This window comes from Micromys minutus, assembly GCF_963924665.1.
Source record: "Micromys minutus genome assembly, chromosome: 4".
In the NCBI taxonomy this organism is placed as follows: domain Eukaryota; kingdom Metazoa; phylum Chordata; class Mammalia; order Rodentia; family Muridae; genus Micromys; species Micromys minutus.
Genome location: NC_137973.1, coordinates 59,650,749 through 59,667,963, shown reverse-complemented (window position 1 = coordinate 59,667,963; position 17,215 = coordinate 59,650,749).

Sequence of the window (17,215 nt, the reverse complement as noted above, 5' to 3'; positions counted from 1 at the left end):
TGCACCACATGAATAAATATGTAATACAACACCATCTTAGGGTAAAAATAATACTTAAGAAACTCTTTTAAATAACTGAAAAAAAAAAAAAAAAGCAAAACCTGTTTCCCAGGGTTTTTTGGTTTGGGTTTTTGTTGTTGTTTTGTTTTTTTTTTTTTTTTTTTTTGCACACTAGTTGAGTTCCTGTTCATACTCAGATTTTTCTGTGATATTAAAAGTTCCCTGTCACTTTTTGTTAGTGTAACACGATGGAACCAATGGGTATACTTAGGCTTTAAAAGTGCTTTTGGGATACAGTGGTCCTGTATGGTACATACACAATAGAGATATTTCTGTTAATTCAATAGAGTTGGCAGATTCAGCCACTGTGGGATGTTATATTCAGCAAGCTGTAGAGGCAGCATGACAAAATAGTTAAATGTGATGTTTACGGCTAAACGTGTAGTTTTGAAGGTTAAATGTGTGGTTTTTGAGTAAGACCTGTTTTGGAATCCACTCAGCCATGTTAGCCTGAACTGTCCGTTGTGAAAGCTAGCTTGTAGAAGACAATTTCCTCACCAGGAACATAGGACAGATCTTGCCTAATGGACATCATCCTGCAGATGCAGGCAAGAGCTACAAGCTACGAGCTGATACAACAAAAGGTGGTGTACCATGGGACCTGTTGAATGCATACCGCCCCACGTGAGTTATCAGTCAACACTTGGGACTGAGCAAGCTCAGAGCTGGTGTTGAAGACCTTAAGGTAGTTGTTCTAGGTCAGAATGCCAAACCACTTCCTGTGATGGAATCACTGGTCCACTCTCACGGTTATGCTGCTCTTCAGGGAGAGATGCCAAGAGTCCCTTCTCAGTCTGCATAACCACTGGTGTTTCCATCCTTCCTCAAGCTGCACCCACACTCATTTTTTAAAACATTTTGTCTCTCTGCAATCGACTACAGCATTGAATGAAGTTGCCAAGTCCCTGCCGGAATGGCTGTGCTCTGTAAGCAACATGCCTGGAGGAGGAGCTCCAGGGAGGAACTGCTGGCCAGACGAGCAAGGAGTGGGTATTCACACGACTGTCCCTATAGTTATCAGACAAAGTGTGCCCTGCATCTCCTTTCCCTGGGGTATATAGGAGACCCTAGCCTCATGGAGGCCATAATGGAGATTTTGTGAGTATGTGTATGTGTGTGTGTGCATGTGTATGTGCGCATGTATGTGTGTGCACTGTGCATATGTACTTACTTGCATATATGATGATACACATGTGTGGGTACACATGCATGTGTGTACACGTGTGTGGAGGCCAGAGGTTGCCTTCACATACATCATCCTTGGTTGTCCTCTATTTTATTTGACTAGGCTTTCTTGCTGAAGCTGGAGCTAGCCAATCAGGTAGTCTACCTCATCATTTACCCTGGGGATCCCCATCTCTACCTCTAAAGGCTGGGGTTTACCCGCAGACCACCACATCCGTGCGGCGTTGTCCGTGGGTTCTGGGATCCCAGATCTGGGCTTCACAATCACACACCAGTGTTTCTCTCACAGTGCCTCCTCCCAGACCTTTGAGGATGGAGATTCATACAGTGCTGTGGATAAGAAGGGTTTTAGGTGACCTTTGCAAGGGACTTGAAAACACATGGAACCTTCAAGCCCTGCCTCCTCTCAGCCTGAGTCAGAGGACCATTAGAGTGCAGTTCTAGCAAGACAGTGGATGTTGTTTAGGGAAAAGTGCCACTTCAATCTTCTTTTGTTCCTTCTTTCGTTTTTTCTTTCTCTCTTTCTTTCTTTTTTCTTCCTTGCTTTTTTTTTTTTTTTTTTTCAAGACTTGGTTTCTTTGTGTAGCCCTGGCTGTCCTGGAACTCATTCTGTAGACCAGACCTCAAAGATCTGCATGCCTCTGCCTCTTGAGTGCTGGGATTGAAGGCACACCCCCCCCCCACCAGGTCTGCAATTTACAGACTGCAAAATACAGCTGAAGGTTCCGACTATAAGGTCAAAGTATTGGCATGGCTGGATTCTTCTACAGCCTGCCTCTGCCATGCAGCTATCTGCTTCCATGCGTCTCCTCATGCTCTTTCTTCTGTGTGTGAGAATCCCAGGGACTCTAGGTATCCAGATTGCCTCTTGTTGTGAGGCCATTCAAACTGAATTAGGGTCCACCCTATATTCTCATTTTATTTTATTTTACTTTATCTTATGGCCAAGAAAGTAGTCCATTTTAATGCTTCCTTTCTCATAGGAACTATACCCATAAGCACCTATTTTCTGGGCATGAAATAAAGTAAATTTCCATACAAATTCTCTATGTACAATGATTCTTTATATATTCTTTGTCACTTTAGCAGATACTCAAATTGGCTAAGTGATTTTTAATTAAATTGCTTCACTGGATTAAATTCACTTCAAAATGAGTTGTTAGATCACAGATTATAAAAAAACATGTCTCCACACATTGTAAAAACATATCTCTAACCAGTCAGAGGAGAAGGGAAGGGGAATAGGGGTAGAACTATGAGAGGGGGTAACATGAGGGGAGTAGTGAGTGGGAGGTAAAGTGAATAAGTATAAATAAATAACATATCTTAAAGTAACTATCATTTAATCATCTATATTTCTGCATAAATTGTAATTTGACCATATTTTAAAAGGTAATGTGTAATTTTAATGCATACATTTTAATAACAGCAAATAATTTGCTATTTTTATAAAACTTGGCAATGATCTTATTTTTCATTATTACAGTAATGGTTTGACAGCAAAGACCCATAAAAGTCAAGAGCAAGAATGGAATTACTGATCATCAAAGTAAAACCCAAAACTTTCACGAGTATAATACAATTAATATAAATAATTAAATGGACAATGCTCTAGCAGTGATTCTTATGACTTCATACAAAAGTATTTAAATACTACTGCGAACAAAACTGAATTCCCACAAGGTCATAGCACTTAGAGCTCTGGCATCTAATGTTTAATTGAGGTTAGATGGGTCACAGTAGAGGTACTGATTTCTTAAGTCTAGATATAAATAAAGGAAGTGATACCGTGGTCCTAGGAAGTGTGTATACAGAGACATGTGGAGATCCCAGATGAGAGAGGACAGCTGCCCATCAGGGAAGACAACCTCTCTAAAGGCAGGCACATTCTAGGGCAGCGGCGATGGGCCTTCAATAAACAAATGGGAGGAACCAATTCAGCCTATAGCTATTGGAATTTGCCCCAAATACAGATGCCTGTAGCCATTTTACACAGGAATTACATACATTTGCACAAACTGTTAGAAAATTCCAAAGAATAAAGTCAGTGCAGCTGCTCTTGGCAAACTACAGACAGACTGAAGTCCCGCTGCTGGGATGTGCTCAACTTTGAGCAGTAGCAAAAAATACTGTACCTCAGGGAATGCCCAGCTGAGGTACTCACGCATCTTCTAGCAGGGACACATGGCGTGCACACCTCATCTCTCGCTGACCCGGAATGATGTTTCCCCTATCTCTTCCCTGTGGGCTCTATGGCAAATACCTTCTTCCATCAGAAGAACGGGATTCACACCACCTCCGGAAAGGAGTTCAACACAGGATTTTTCCCATAGCATGCAACGGGGTGGGACTTGGCTGGAAATGCCTGCTTGAGCGGGCGACAATTAAACAGGAACTGAGTGGGAGCCGCCGTGTTCCTCTGTTCAATGAGTCATAGATCATGACGGCTCCACCCATGGCTCTGAATGCTCAGGTAAGCAGTCAGGATCCTTTCGGTGAGTCACAATCACTGCAGGCAAAGTACCCCGGAAACCTCTACCAAGTCCGCCACAGTCTTATCAGGCAGCCGCAGAGGAGACGCAGCTGCAAAGGAACTGAGTAATTTAATTTACACAAGCTCATTATGGCTAGAAAATGACACAGCTGGTTTAAGAACCCAGCTATTTTTTCCCCCCACAGCACCCTCCCTCCCTGAAAGACACGAGCTCTATTCCTTCCCTTTGTAATACTGCCAAAGAACATAGAAACCCAATCATTCCACAAATATTGAGAAGTAACTTTGCTTCAGAAGAATTACCTTTTGTATAAGAAAACAGGCCCAGTTCTGTAACTCTGTGTTTTTTTCTAAAACAAAACAAACACCAAAACAAAAACAAAAAAAAAAAAAAAAAAAAAAAAAAAAAAAAAAAAGCCAAGCAAACCCTTCCTTGTTCTCAAACTCTCCCTTCTTCCTAACCTCCATCATTGTCTTAATTTGTTTTTCTGTAATAAAACACTGACCACAAACAGGTTATGGAGGAAACAATTTCTGTCACCTCAGAGTTTATAGATCAGCGTCAAGATAAGCCAAGGCAGGAAACAAAGCAGAGGTTGTCTAAAGACATTGCGTGCTTACTGGCTCTCCATGCTTTCCAGCCTCTGTTCCTATGACCTTCCGTCCTTGGGGTGGCACTGCCTACACTGGGGTAGGCCCTCTCATGTCAGTCATTAATCAAGAACATACTCCACTCACTTACCTACAGGCGATCTGCTATGGGCACTTTTTTGATTAAGGTTCCCTTTCCCTAGATGACTCTAGGTCAGCTGTTCTCATCCTGTGGGGCACAGACACTTTGGGGGTCGAACAACCTTTAGATAGGCATTGCATATATTTTATATCCTGTGTATCAGATATTTACCTTATGATTTAAAACGAAATTACAGTTATGAAGTAGTGATGGAAATAATTTTATAGTTAGGAGTCGTCACAACATAAGGAACTGTATTAAAGGGTCACAGCGTTTGGAAGGTTGAGAACCACTGCTCTAGATCATGTCAAATTGATGATTAAAAAAACAGAAATAAAACTAAGCAGCAGAATTATACTCCCAGAAGCCCTTGAGTGTGGTTTATAGAAAGTAAATGTCAATAGGTATCAATTGCTTCAAAGAAACAGAACCAGTCCATATATGTTGACATTGATATCAAGAGGATTTTGGGGGTTTGATTTGGTTTGCTTTGGTTTGGGTAACGATTGTTTCACATGATTATGGAGGCTGAAAACCCTAAATCCATAATCATCAAACTGGAGATCAAGACGAGCTGATGGTCTTGTCCCATCCTCAAGCTGTGGTGGTGAGTCCAACAGGACAGTTGAGGACCCCGCTCAAAGGCCTTGAGGAAGGGAGTGTTCCTCAGTCTCTACCCTGTGTGTCAGCCCCTACTGATTGTGTGAGAACGAATCCTGCAAGGGCAGCAGTTTACCTTCCTCGTTGGACCCATTCAGTGATGAGAGCACAAAAATATTCTTGCCTAGTACACATAGTGTGCATATATCGATAAATGAAGAGAGGTTATGAATTTGAAATAGAAGGAGGGGGAAACATGGAAGGGCTTGGAGGGAGGGAAGGGGGGATGATGTAATTATAATCTCAAAACAACAAAAAAAGCATTTTGTTGAAAGAAATTTGTATTGGTTTACTATTTTGAATACAATACCAAACTCCCTAGATTAATGAGGTATTGGTTGTGTTTGTGTTTCTGAATAAGAATGTCTTCATCAAAGAATAACAAATTCAGTCAATCGCCTTGTAGACCGCAGGCCGGAAGTAGATGGCCGATGGAGGGATGGAAGACTTTGGAAACCAGGCCTGTATACAGCAGGCATAGCCTGAAGGATATGGAGAATGGTCTGTGGAGAATGGTTTACTGATGGGCAGTTCAGACTTTATCTCTTAGATGTATTTTTTAAAGTATAAAGGATACGACTGTATGAATAAAATTAGGTTTTGGTCAAAGAAAAAAAAAGAAAAACAAATGCAAAAAGCCCTAAACATAATATAAGTGAAAATATATTTGAAAATGAGGATAAAGTCCATTACTTTGTGAGCCTTACCTGAAAGTTAATTTTAAAATACTTTTAAGACTAAAAAGGAGTAAATGGGAAGAAGGCTTACTTGCTGACTTGCTTGCTGCCTAAGTATGATGACCTCGAGGTTGGATTCCCCAGAACTTACATAAGAGTTGGGTGCAGCAGCTGTAAGCCAGCACTGGGGAAAATGGTATATCATTTACACAGAAAATAAGGCTAAATTTCCCTTTGTCCCTTACACCAAAGTAAATTCTAGATAACTGAATTCTAGAAACCACTAAAATAAAATCATTGTAATCGCTCACATGAAAGACATTTTGTAGATAAGGAAAGAAACCTAGAAAAGTGAGTAGCAATAAACTCTTATGCTTGGCCATGCAAATACTTTATTCCCATGCAGAAAAACAGGTACAAAGCACACAGAAAGTATATGGAACAGAAATTAAACATTCTGGCTACCTCGTATAAAAGACACATGATCCAGGTATTTTGTTTAAGAGCTGGAAGCCTAGTTTGAAGCTATTCTAACATACTTCTCAGCCTTAATGTCACTTAAGACTTGCTGTTTTTCCTGCCCATACGTTCATGGTCTCTTGTCATGGCAGCCCCTCCACCTCCGAGCCCTTTCTTCTTCTCCCTTTTGGTCTCTCCTGAAACCCCTCAATCGATCCTTAAGTCCCGCCTTTTTCCCTCTACTGCCCAGTCACAGGCTCTGGCTTTTTTATTGACCAGTTAAATTGGAGAATAATGTTTACATAGCATCACTCCGTATATGTGAGAATCTGCTTGTCAGAGGCATCCAGATCTTGGGAGCCAGTATTTAGCATTAGAATATATTGCATCAGGCCAACCCACTACACCTCCCCCCTTTTTGTCTAAATAAAAAGGCTCCTTCTCTTATAATAGTAGTAATGATAATAAACAAAATATAGTAGGAACAATTATAAAAACTATTTTTTAAGAGTTACGTTCAAAAGTCCAGTTTTTTTTAAAAATTTGGCAACTCAGGAGAAAATATTTGATTATTTATCCTATCCTGGTGAGTTTGTAATTCTGTATCCGAATCATCTTCTGTCCTTACTTGTATTACCATCTTAAAAACACAGTCTTCGACCTAAAAACACCTTCCCATGTTCTAAACAACTTAAGCTTAATTATGAGACTATGATTAACCAGTCTTTTACCCCATTAGAGACTTGAGAAGGAAATAAATATTATCTGAGCATGCAGGAAATGCAGGCAAACACTTCTGAAATTATAGGTATGGCAGGAAGTTGGCTGCCTGGAGAGCTGTTCGTATTCCCTATCATGTTGGAACATCTATCTTCAGCCTTGGCCCAGAACACCTGACAGATCTTTTAGTAAAGTAGGAATTATGAAGGACTTGCTTATTCTGTCTTGGTAGAGCTTGGAAGTCAACTTCCCTGTGTCCGTTTGCCCTTTCTGAATAGCATTCTGTAAGTTAAGGCGTCTTCTTTGCCTAGTGGATAGCTTACCACAAAGGAAGCCATCTGCAGCTAGAGGTCCTTTGATACTCATCATATTCCAAGTCGAATGGGGTGCTGCCACGTTTCAATGTCAATAAAGCCTTTAATTAATTAAAAAATAAATTTCATGTTTTTTTGTCTCTGAGGTTTTTGAAGTCCGTCTTTTTATTAATAGCCCATCTCAACAAGTAAACATTGCCTGCCTCCTATTATTTGTTTAACCCAGGATGCATATCTCTGTGGTGATCTAGACCACTATCTTACTGTTTTTATGCCCTGTACACAGCAGCCTGACCTTACTTGCCCTTGCGGTTTTGGGATCAAAGATTCAGACTCCAGGAACAGGAGAGAACGCAGCAGTAAGCTCATTTATTGATTCTCGGGCAGTGCCCTTTATACCCTCCACCTGCATCCCATTGGTCCCAAGCAAGCATGTCCTCCAAGTGGCAGTTCCTGATTGGCTGTTATTGTCTGCGTCACCAATCTCTAGGCTCTCAGGAAGTCTTCAATTTGGTCCTCATGCAAAAGTTGCCTCCAAGACTACACGACTCTCAGCGTTTATGTGGAGGCCGTCCTTGCTTCATCAGTGAGGCGTGCCGTTACTCCTGAAGTATCTGACGTGGCCATGAGTTTGACTCTCTGACTATTAACCTGTATTTTCTAACCATCTATAATAGTTTTCAGTGGCAGCCATTAAAACACTGGGACTAAATCTTGTATTTTTTAAATGAGTTGCATAATGTAATCTCTATAAGTGTAGTAACATACACATAGTATGTTATAATAAAATTAATCTTAAATTTTCTATCAATATCCAAAGATTTATACCAATTAAATTCTTAAGCTCATATCAATATGCAATAACCTGTTTCGATGTAAATAAAAATAACTTTATTTGAGAATAGCAATAGCTCTAAGTTAAAGAGCAGATGCATTAATCTATACTTTTCTTCTATTATTTCTATATGATAATTTTATTCTTGAAAATTCACTGGCTGAATGAATCTTAAATAGTAACAACTCAAAGTAAAACCTATGAAGAAACTGGCACATCCCATCTGTAACTAAAGAAAACCAACATTAAAACTGTAAGGTGATCCTCAACCTGTCAATTTGGAAACAATTACAGATTTTGTAAGTCTTTGTACGTGAGAGTGGGGTGCTCAAGTTCCTGTGGGGGCACAGTATAAAAACAGTGCCCTTTATACTTAAATACACATAAAACCCTTTGATTCAACAGCTCCACCCTAAGGAATTCATTGATGTCTCTATGTGAAATATTCTATAGTATCTTTAAAATAATAACATTAAAGCCCTTGTGATAGTTTATAACTTTAATAGGACGTAGAATAGCACGTAGCTTTAACTAGAAAATGAGCTGGGGGAAAAGAGACAGAGTTTGCATATTTTAAAATGTAATTTACATTTGTCACTGTGATTGATTGGTAACTCTGTTGTCATTTTCCCCCATAGCTCTGTGGAGAGGACGACACTCCAGGTCATACATAACCTCTGGTTAGATTTAATCCCTTTCTCCTTGCCTGTCAGCTTGCCTACCTTCCCTCTTCCTCCCTCCTTCTGTTCATCCCTATCATATGCTGAATAATGAAAGAATATGCTCTGTTCGTTATATAGATGAGTAAGCCTAAGTAGATAAGCACTGTTGATAAGGTTTTATAAACTCATAGTTAATATTTTAGTTTTAGACCAACCTAAAGATTAATTAAAAACAGAAAAAGTTAATACTTTTCTCCAAAAGAGGAAAATGTGCTATTTGAGTTCTATGAAAAGAACTTAAGCTAAAACAAACATAGATATGGAGGAGTTTTAACTTTGGAGCACAATCTATAGAGACCTACAAGACTGATGCAAGAGGTTTTCAATGCCTCTGAAAACCAATTTTACTGTAGAGATGAGCTTTTCTCTATTGCTACCACTAGAGGGCAGAAGACATCTGCAGACGTTGTATGATTGGCCGTCCAAATCGTCCACCACACTGGCTGGTGAGATAAAGCTGAACATCTCTAGATCACAGTTCTCTCTGTAAAATGTGGAGTAGATTGTTAACCTAGTAGCTCTAACATAGTTGTCTACTCACACACAATGCACTCACATATTGACTACTAACGTTTAATCAGTAAACCAGCAAAAGCTAGTTAACCTCAGTCTGTAGAGATGATCTAGTCTCTCCTTTCAATAAAAAGTGCATCGTTAGGAATAAAGAGAAGGCCGAGTAAGACCACTTGCTGCCAAGTCTGACAACCAGAGTCCATCCTCAAACCCCACAGGATGGAGGGAACCAACTCCTCAAACTTGTCTTCTGACTTCTACATGTACCACACACAGACACATAAACACACACACACACACACACACACACACACACACACACACACACAGACAGACAGACAGACAGAGAGAGAGAGAGAGAGAGAGAGAGAGAGAGAGCAGTTATTGAGACCTTCCTGCCAGCCAGCTAATGGTCCAAGCACTTTGCTGATGTTGTTATTTGCATAGCAAGCAGGCAGTGCCTCACTTCTAGAGGTAAAGCAGTAGGAAGCACAGGGTCAGAAGAGCACTGCCTCATCACCATGGCTTTAGTCTCCTAGAAACTATCTGTCCAATGATAAAAAGCCAGCCCAAATGTCTAACAAATGGTACTAATGATTTCTGTCTGTTGATTCCCTACTTTTGCTTTTATAGTAAATTATTTTCTTGGGCGCTTTCCAAGGAAGCACAATCACCCTACGTACTGGATCTTGAGCTGTGCATTTTTTATTAAAAAGAGAAAATGACTCATCTCAACAGATTTGAGTGTGTTACATATGTAACATACTTTGTTAAATATGCAATATGCTCTTGACATAAGAATACTTATGTCCATCCATCCAACAGCTATTGATTCCTACTAATCGCCCTCTCCACACACACACACACACACACACACACACACACACACACACACACACACACAGACACACCATAATTTACACGAAGGCCTGGGAGTGTCCCTACCCATATCTCCTCATGCCCCAGCCTTGCTTTCTCATACCTCATTGCAGTTCACAGGTAGTTTGCTCTGGGGCATACATCTTCTCCATACTGATTAAAAAGCAACAGTGTAACTATAGACCTATGGTTATTTATATCACCTGATTTAATGTCAGTAGATCAGCTCATTGACTCTTCATATTGTTTTTTTTTAATCACCATTACATTCATTTCTGCCCTGATCTTTGTTTATTGCTACGGGTTTGGGTTGTTCTTGTTTTTTTCTAAGAATTCAAGTTGTACGATTGGATTGTCTACTAGAGGTCTCTGATAGTTTAGTTTCTAAGGTCAGACCTATAAACTTTCTTCTTAAGGATGTTTTAGAGATGCCCCATGGTTCTGGTAAATAGTGTCTTAATTTTCATTTGATTCTAGAACTGTATTTCTTTAATGAACCACGGGTAATTTAAGAATGCTTTTTGTTTAATCTCAATGATTTGTGTAATTCCCATAGTTTTGAATTTTTAGCTTGCTGTGATCAGATATCAATAACTCTTTTAATTTCTTTGTGTTTCCTTAAGGCTAGCTTTGGGCCTGGAATGTAGTAGGCTGCATTTGAAAAGGTTAGATGGGCTGCTGAGAAGAACGCGTATTCCATGTCTGTTGGCTGAATGTAATATTTTGTGTAGACTTATTAATCCACATGGCCTGTAATATTACTTGGGAACCTCTCTATTAACTTTTCATTAGAGGATGAGTTTAGGGATGAATAGATCCTGAAGTCACACACTTTTGCTGGAGGTTGGTTCTAATGCTTTGTCTTAATTTGACTCTTAAAACCCATGCTTCAAGACTCGGAAAACCCCTGCCCTGAGCTGGATTTGGTTGATAATAATTGCAGTACAACTGGACAGGGAGATGAAGACTTTTGGATTGAGCTGGCAAGGGACCGAAAAGGAAGAAGAACAGAGAGAATCATCAGCATGGGAGAGCAGAGAGCAAACTTAAATTCTCCTCCACATGTAAGAATCAGGTTAAATGGCAATAGTGGCCACTCCCATGAGTGGGTCTGGGGCAGCAAAGATAAAATACAGATTTAGAAAATGTTAACCAAAGATTACCAGGAGGGAATGTGTACTAGGCACAGGGAGATTCAGGAAGTAAGTGCCTAGCCATTGAGCTGTTTATGGGTGTCTTTCATTCACAAATCCAGAGTGGATAGAACCTGATGGGAGCTCAATGTGGATTAAGTATTTACCATTCACAGCTAAGTCAGACTTTTTTTTTTTTTTTTTTTGTCCATTAATCTCTGTTTTATGAAGTGGGTGCCCCAGAATTCAGCACATACACATATATAATTATTACTATCTATGTGATAAATTGTTCCTTTGATTAGTACATAGTGGCCTTCTTTCTTCTACAACTTTCAATTTGCCATCTGTTTTGCCATCTATCAGAATAGCTACACCAATTGTTTGGGTTTTGTGGTTGTTGTTTTTAACAGCTTCAGTTCACTTCACAGATTGTGTCCTTTCTTTGACTCTCAGTCTGTGGGTGTGTTTTCCAGTGAGTGACTTTCTTGGACGAGGCAGCAGAGAATGAATCTAGTTTTTTAGCCACTCTGTATCTTTCTATTGGTGAACCAAACTGAGACCATTTGCACTTAAACTGTTGCTGAGGAATTGCTAATTCCTCTAATCTTGACTGTTTGCATAGATGGTTGGATGATTGTCCTTTTTCTTTCTCTCCAGTTAGCTTAGTGTGCTACCTCCTGAGTTAGAGATGGGTTTCTAGCTTTCTTTCATTTGTGTATTTTTCTCAAGCTGTTTATTCTTTACTTATCCTCCCTGTGGTCTTGCGTTGGGGCTCTCTCTCCTCCTCAGCTCATAACATTTTCTTAAGTATCCTCTCAGTGCTGTCCTCATGACCATTAACTGCCTGAGTCTGTGCTTGTCTCAAAAAAACGTCTATCTCTCCATCTGTTTGCAGGTAGAGCTGGATGCAGCCAGCCAGACAGACTGAAATCCTTTTAGAGCTTGAAGTATATCATTACATGCTTTTCTGGGTTTTAATACTGCTGACTGGAGGTTTGATGTTGACCTGGAGTGTTTGCATTTGTAGATGAGTGGGCCTTCCTCCCTTACAACTGCTGCTTCTCTGGCTTTGTGTTTTTGTCCTCCTGACTACAGAATCATTGAGAAGTTTTTCTGGCAAGTGCTTATGCGCACTTTGTTCTCTAGCTTTAGGAAATCTTCTGCTATAAACTCAATGGATAGGCTTCCCTTGCCTTTTGCTTTTATTTTGGCTCCTTCTTTATTGAAAGTAAGTGTTTGCTTATGGTCTCTTTGAGGTTGTTGCTTTTTTTTTTATACTAATAAACTCTTGAAATCTTCACCTAGCATTTCATCCATCTGTGTCTTTGCATTAAGTGGCAGATGGGTTATAAATTTTCCTACCCTATATGAACACAATCTTGAGAAGAACCCACTAGTTCTACAAAATATCTTTTCTCTTTCTTTACATTGGTGAAAGAATTTCCAACTAACATTTATACATAATCAGGAAAAACCTGGAATGGTGAGAAATCACAGGAATAAAACCCTGAAGAAGAACACCTGGAGGAGTGACCATTTTCTCTGGTGGGGAAGATTAATTTAATAGTATGACAGGCACACATGACGATGGAAATAGTTTTGAATTAAATAATGAGAATTATTTTCATATTTTCTGTTTTGGTCTCTCTCTCAGTGTATTGTGTGTGTGTGTGTGTGTGTGTGTGTGTGTGTGTGTGTGTGTGTGTGTGCATGCATGTGCACGCATGTGCACACTTGTGTATGTCTGTGTGAATATGAGAAAATATTTCTTTGCTTCAGGGTCTCTCACTGACACTAGACTGAGTGTGACTGCTTCAACCAAGTTGCTCTGGGTCAAACACCTCTACAAGCTAACTGATTCAATAATCTAGGCTCTCTCTCTCTCTCTCTCTCTCTCTCTCTCTCTCTCTCTCTCTCTCCCCTGTATTGCTTTTCTTGACCTCAAACTAACTCTACTAATCCATTCTAATCTTCTGACTTCTTCTCATAAGAGTTGGGCATGTCCTATTCTGTCAAATCTTTCTCTGATTTGTCACTTTTCCTACCACTCAATTTGACACAGCACTTCCAAACATGGCTGCGTCCTTCTACAAACTAACATTACCTTCAGTGCTTAGGATTAAAAGTATGTAATAAGGATGTGTCTGTATTACAGCCAGAGGGATTAAATGTGTGTCAAGGGCCATACCACAACTAGAAACAGATTGTTTGTTTGTTTATTGTTTTGTAAATAACAAAATCCCAGGGTTCACAGTCTGGTTAAATATCCTGCAACAGTGAATTCTTGAATTGCAAGCTTCACAGCTTGTACGTTATATGATTGTCCATGTGTATGCAGAAACTTGCTCAGCAGAGTGCAGAGAGATATGAAGGGACCAGACAGTAACAGGAAGCTGCACAGCAATCTAGCAGTCAGTCCTCAAAGACATTAGGTTGAGCCAGACCTGGTGACATAAGCCTGTAATTACATCTATCTGAGGGCGGAGACAAGAAGATTCTGAATTGAAGTCTTGCCTGGTTCTGTTGTCATGTGTTTTATTTTCATATAATTGATGAAATTTTAAATTTTTCTTAACTTTCTCTTTGACCCATTTGTCATTCACTAATAAAATGTTTTATCTCTATGAGTTCTGTATTTACTATAAGGTTTTTTGCTGTATATTTTAAGAGTTACTATATTTCTGTCAGGTAGGATAGATACATGGAGTTATTTCAATATTTCTGATTTTACAAAAAATTGTTTGGGTCCCAGGATACAGTCAGTTTTAGAGAGTGAAGATTCTCTAAAATGTACTGTTGAATAAAATGTATATTCTTTAATCTTTCAGTGAAATATTATGCACATATCTGTTAAGTCATTTGATATGATACAATTTGATTCTCCTGTTTCATCATTTTTTTGTTGTTGTTCATACAACTTGAATAATAGAGACAGCAGGGTATTGAAAGCACCTATTGTCTTTAAAGCTGTGTTTCTTATGCACAAAAAATAGATGGGTCTTGTTTGTTGATCCATTCATCTAGCCTGTGTCTATTGGTTGGAACTGGGGTCACTGATATTTAAAGTTCTTATCATGCATGCAATATGTTCTTTGTCTTATTGAATTTTGACAGTGGTATTTGTGTTCTACAATCTCTTAGCCATGCTCATTTCCCTCTTTATCCTGAAATATTGATTTCTGTATTATCTTTAAGTTTGGTTTGCTAGATATAAATTTTTTCAGATCATGGGAAGCTTTCCTTTCTGCTTCAGTTGGACTTGACGTGCATGGTCTGAGGCCCTTTTGGCTTTCAAGGTTTCTGCCAAGAAATCAGCTGTATCCAAATGGGCTTTACTTTATGTGACTTGTGGTTTTTCTCTTGAAGCTTTAACTTCTCTCTGTGTGTTCTGTATACTTAATACCATGACTATGATATCCTGTGGGGATTTTCTTCTCTGGTATTGTCTATTTGGTTTTTGTGATTCTTGTATACATCTACATTCTTAGTTTGGATGAGGTTTCTCCTATGGTCTTGTTGAAGCTCTGGTTTATGCCATTGACTTGAAATTCTTCTCCTCCATTTATGCCCATGACCTGAACATCTACCTGGTGTTCTTACAGTGTCCAATAGTTTCTGTACATTCCTTTGCTATATTTTTAATGTTTCATATTTTTGGCTTATTTCATTTGGATCTTCTACATTATCTTCAAGTACTAATATTCTTTTTACTTGAATCCTGAATTGTTTTATTTCTCTTAGTTTTATATTTGTGTTTTTTGGGGAGGGTATCACTTGGGCATTTATTCTCTTTAAGTTCTTTCTAAGTCCATTAAAGTATTCCTTTACTTTTTTCTTTAAATTCTATTAATTCTTTAATGATGTTTATTATAAATTGTTCTTCTAAAACCTGTGTCCTGGGATTCATCCAGGTAATTCTCATTGGTAAATATTTGTACAAGAGTGATAGGACTTGGATACTGCCTTAATCCTTCATATTATTTGAATTTTATGATGAAATCTTGACATGTGGATTTCTTTTGTTAGTTGTGTATTAGATATGGACAGAACAGGTTGGGTCAGAAGAGAGGAATGTAGGTCAATTTGGGTTACGGGCTGAATGGGGTTCAAAAGGGATAAAATCAGATAGACATAGTGGACCAGGTTGGTATGAACCACGTGCATCTTGGACAAAGTCTGGAGTTTGGGAATATTTATGGGCTAAAAGTGAGTGCACAGAAGGTAGGATCAGGCAGACTCACTGAGGCAGATCCTAGAGAAAGATGTTAAGGATATTGCTTTCTGGGAGGATGGATATGATATGGGTAGGGCCTGTAGGTTCATAACAGGCAGAGAAGGTCATGGTAGAAGCCTAGAGGCTTAATACGGATCATACAAGAGCGATCATTGTCTTAGCTACTATTATTGTGACCAAACACCATGAGCAAAAAGCAAATTGGGAAGGAAAAGGTTTATTGACCTTTACTTCCACATTGCTGTTCATCATTGAAGGAACTCAAACAGGGCAGGATCCTGGAGGCAAGAGCTAATAAAGAGACCATGGAAGGGTGTTGTTTATTGGCTTGCTTCAGGTGACTCATTCAGCTTGTTTTCTTATAGACTATCACCCCAACAATGGCACCACTTCCATGTGCTGGGATCTTTTCCATTGATCACAAATTAAGAAAAGGCCTTACAGCTGGAGTTCATGGAGGCATTTTCTCAACTGAGGCTCCTCCTCTCTGATGACTCTAACTTGTGTCAAACACACAAAAGCAACCAGTACAGTCAGAAGAGTACAGAACATTAGATGTGGAACCCTGGCTAGATCTTGGAGTTGGTGAGTGTGTGTGTGTGTGTGTGTGTGTGTGTGTGTGTGTGTGTGTGTATAGCAAAAATCAGAAGAATTCACCCAATTCACCCTGGTAGACCTTGGAGAAAAAATTTTGGGATCTGAGTAACCAGGTTGGATATCAGATGCTTAATTTTAAACAAATATTCCTAGGATGTGAAATAAAAATGATATAGTCAAAAAAGGCAGTAAGAAAAGTGTCATTGAGCTTTGTGTATAATGCAGATCCACACATGGAAGAAGGGATAAAAGGATGGGATTTTATCCCTTGAATACAAGAATTAATTTATCTTTTTGTGTGTGTGGCTTTATGTGCCTTCCAAAATTTATTGCTTTAAATATGTTGCTTTTATACAGAACACAATAATAAATATTATAGAATAAACTGTAAGCAAAGTAAACTGTATAATCCTTATGCTGCAATCTAATAAAACTTCTCAAAGAAAGCATATTTTCTCTTTAAATGGCCCATTAGAGTCCCTCCTAGTCATGACGATTTATAGTTTTATTCCTTACCTTGCATAAGTACTATTTTTATATTAAAGTCAGTGTATCTTCAAAATGATATCATGCAAGGATGCAATTTACCATTGCTTAAAGTTCAGTTTGGAGCCGTATCTCACATTAGAGGTGGTTTAGGTTCATAAATATTTATTTAGAAATTTGATTAATACTGAATACTTTTCTTTCTGAATAATCACAAAATATTCTTTGTCTCATACACATATCTCAACAAAACATACGAATCACACATCAATAAAATCTCCCCATCACAAGACTAAGGCTCTGCATTTAATCTCAGTTTGGGCCTGAGATGTGAGCTATACACTCTGTCACTGTGTGCAAACCACACAGGTGATCTTGAATTAGAATAACAATAATAAATGTAATGGGTCATTCTAAAGGAGTACTGAAGTTTCTACACTGAAAATTAAGTTTTAGTGGACAGATCTTGAGATAGGCTGTCCCTTTGTAGCCTAGCCTCTAGTTCTCAAAC